The 3,302-nt window shown below is 38.6% G+C and overlaps 1 pseudogene; it reads right to left on the bottom strand.

Annotated features, from left to right (window-relative positions):
- Positions 1-1,427: 1,427 nt before the first annotated feature.
- LOC141493639 (small ribosomal subunit protein uS2 pseudogene) lies at positions 1,428-2,308 on the bottom strand (annotated as a pseudogene).
- Between the last annotated feature and the right edge of the window lie 994 nt (positions 2,309-3,302).

The raw sequence follows: 3,302 nt of genomic DNA, 5'->3' as shown, positions 1-3,302 counted from the left end.
TTGACTCTTAAACAATGTCCTCAACCTGAGTGACTATCAGAAGCCACTTGATATGGTCCATTTGAACATCTCAGGTCACTAGAAACACACCATCACCCCAGATATTCTATTCCAGTTTTGAAAATTTCAAATTAGGAAACATTCCCTTGTACTGAGTCTTTGTATGAGATACTCTCTCCATTTGCAAAGCAAATGCTTTTTTAAATTTTATTTATTTTTGATTTTTACAATTTTTCCCCTAATCTCACTTCCCTCCCCCCACAGAAGGCAATCTGTTAGTCTTTAAATTGTTTCCATGTAAAACATTGATCTAGGTTGAATGTGTTGAGATAGAAATCATATCCTTAAGGAAAAATTAAAATATAAGATATAGCAAAATTCCATAATAAGCCAACAATCTTTTTAAATTAAAAGTAGTAGTCTGGTCTTTGTTTAAACTTCACAGTTCTTTCTCTGGATAGAGATGGTATTCTCCATCGCAGATACCCCCAAATTCTCCCTGACTGTTGAACTGATGGAACGAGCAAGTTCATTAAGTTTGATCATTAACCCCATGTTGCTATTAGGGTGGACAATATTCTTCTGGTTCTGCTTATCTCACTCAGCATCAGTTCATGCAATTCCCTCCATGCTTTTCTGAATTCCTATCCCTCCTGGTTTCTAATAGAACAATAGTGTTCCATAAGGTATTTATACCACAATTTGTTCAATCATTCTCCATTTGAAGGACATTCACTCAGTTTCCAATTCTTTGCCAACACAAACAGAACAGCTATTAATATTCTTGAACAAGTGATGTTTTTGCCCTTTTGCATGATCTCATCAGGCTATAGACCCAGCAGTGATATTGCTTAATCAAAGGGTATGCATATTTTTATTGCCCTTTGGGGATAATTCCAAATCACTCTCCAGAAAGGATGGATGAGTTCACAAATCCATCAACAATGTATTAGTGTCCCAGATTTCTTATATCCCTTCCAAGATTGATCATTGTTCTTTCTGGTCATATTGACCAGTATGAGAGGTGTGAAGTGGTACCTCAGAGATGCTTTAATTTGCATTTCACTAATAAATAATTATTTAGAACAATTTTTCATATGACTATGGATTGTTTTGATTTCCTCATCTGAAAATTGCCTCTGCATATCCTTTGACTCAAATATTTGTCAATTGGAGAATGACTTTTTTTTTTTTATAAATTTGAGTCAGGTCTCTATATATTTTAGAAATGAGTCCTTTGTCAGAAAAAAAATTTTGTAAAATCTCTTTCCCAATTGACCACATGTCTTTCAATGTTGGTTACAGTGTTTTTGTCTGTGCAAAAGCTTTTTAATTTAATAAAATCAAAATTATCTGTTAATTTTAAGAAACCAATGTTTATTTTCCATCCGCATTTTTCCAACCCTATTAGAGCATCTGGGTAAAACTTAGGACCACTCTGTGGTAGTTCCTACCCGTTCAGTGACCTGAGCAGTAGCAGCTGCAGACCAGTCCTCAGTAGCCGGCTGAGCACTCCAATCTTCAGTAGGGAACTGCTGAATGGGCACAGATGGTACCTGGACACCCTCAGACCAATCAGCCACCTCTGGCTGAGCAGCAGTGAATTCTGGGGCAGGTGCAGTCCATTCACCCTGAAATTCCTCCTTTGTCACTGCCTTCTCAGCTGCGGCCTGCTCTTCCTTTTCAATCTCCTCTGGATCTCTGTAGAAGTAAAGATCAGGCATGACCTCCCATGGGTGCTCACGGGAGATGGTACCACGCATCTGCAGGACTTCTCGGGCCAGCGTCCACCACATCAGACCCACTGAGTGTGCTCCCTTGTTGTTACATGGAATGGCAATGTCCACATAGCGAAGTGGGGAGTCTGTGTTGCACAGTGCAATGGTTGGAAGGTTACCATATGATGCTTCAGTCAAAGGCTGATGATCTGCACGAGGATCAGTGACCACCAAGAGGCGAGGCTCCCTGAAAGCTGCCTGGATCTGGTTAGTGAAGATGCCCGGGGTGAAGCAATAGGTGTGGCGCCAGTGGCAGCAGCAAATTTCAGAACAGCTCTCTGGCCAGTGTTCCTGGATGAGATGACACTAACATCAGCTGGATTTTCAATGGCAACAATGGCACGAGCTGCCAGCAGAAGCTTTTCCCAAGTTCTCTTCAAATTAATGATATAGATACCATCACTCTTCCTTCTGTAGATATACTGTCCCATCTGGAAGTCCAAATTGGTGCCACCCAAATGGGTGCCTGCAGCGAGGAATCTGAGGACATCCTCCTCCTTCATCTGCAAGACATCCAGGGCTCTGGACATTGTGAAAGTTTCCCTTGAAAGTTACCATGGAAACCATGAACAACGCCGTATGGACCCCCTCTTCTGGGCAGCGTGTAAAGGCTCTAGTTTGTTTTTAATGATGTTCTCCACCACTTCTTTGGTCATAAACTGCTTTCCTTTCCACAGATCTGACAGGCAAACTATTCATTGATCTCCTAGCTTGCTTATAATATTGTCGTTTATGTCTAAATCCTGCATCCATTTTGATCTTATATTGGCATAGAGTATGAGGTGTTGGTCTAATCCAAGTTTCTGCCATACTAACTCCCAATTTTCCTAACAGATTTTATCAAAAAGAGAGTTTTTATCCCCAAAGCTGGACTTTTTGGGTTTATCAAACAGCAGATTACTATAATCATTTCTTGCTATCTTTCTTGCACATAGTCTATTCAACTGATCCACCACACTATTTCTTATTCAATAACAGACAGTTTTGATGACTGATGCTTTGTAATATAATTTTTGATCTGGTAGGGCTAAGCCACCTTCTTTTGAACTTTTTTTCATTAATCCTTGGAAATTCTTGGCTTTTTATTTTTCATAGGAATTTACTTAAATTTTTTTTCTAACTCATTAGAGTAACTTTTTTGGAATTTTGATTGATAGGGCACTAAGTAAATAGTTTAATTTAGGTAGAATTGTCATTTTTATTACATTACTCAGACTATCCCCAAGTAGCTGATATTTATCCGGTTATTTAGATCTGATTTTATTTGTGTGAGAAGTGTTTTTTAATTGTTTTCATAAAGTTTCTGAGTCTGCCTTGGCAGGTAGACTCCTAAGTCTCTTATATTGTCTGAAGTTACTTTGAATGGGATTTCTTTCTAGCTGTTTCTGCTGTATATTGCAAATTATATAGAGACATGTTGAGGATTTATGAGTTTATTTTATATCTTCTGACTTTGCTAAAGTTGCTAATTGTTTCTAGTTGTTCTTTAAGAGATTTTTTGGGATTCTCTAGGTGTACCATCAT

Source organism: Macrotis lagotis, chromosome 7 (assembly GCF_037893015.1).
Source record: "Macrotis lagotis isolate mMagLag1 chromosome 7, bilby.v1.9.chrom.fasta, whole genome shotgun sequence".
Taxonomy (NCBI): domain Eukaryota; kingdom Metazoa; phylum Chordata; class Mammalia; order Peramelemorphia; family Peramelidae; genus Macrotis; species Macrotis lagotis.
The sequence above is the reverse complement of the archived record's forward strand: the minus strand, read 5'-3'. Positions and strand labels throughout refer to the sequence as shown.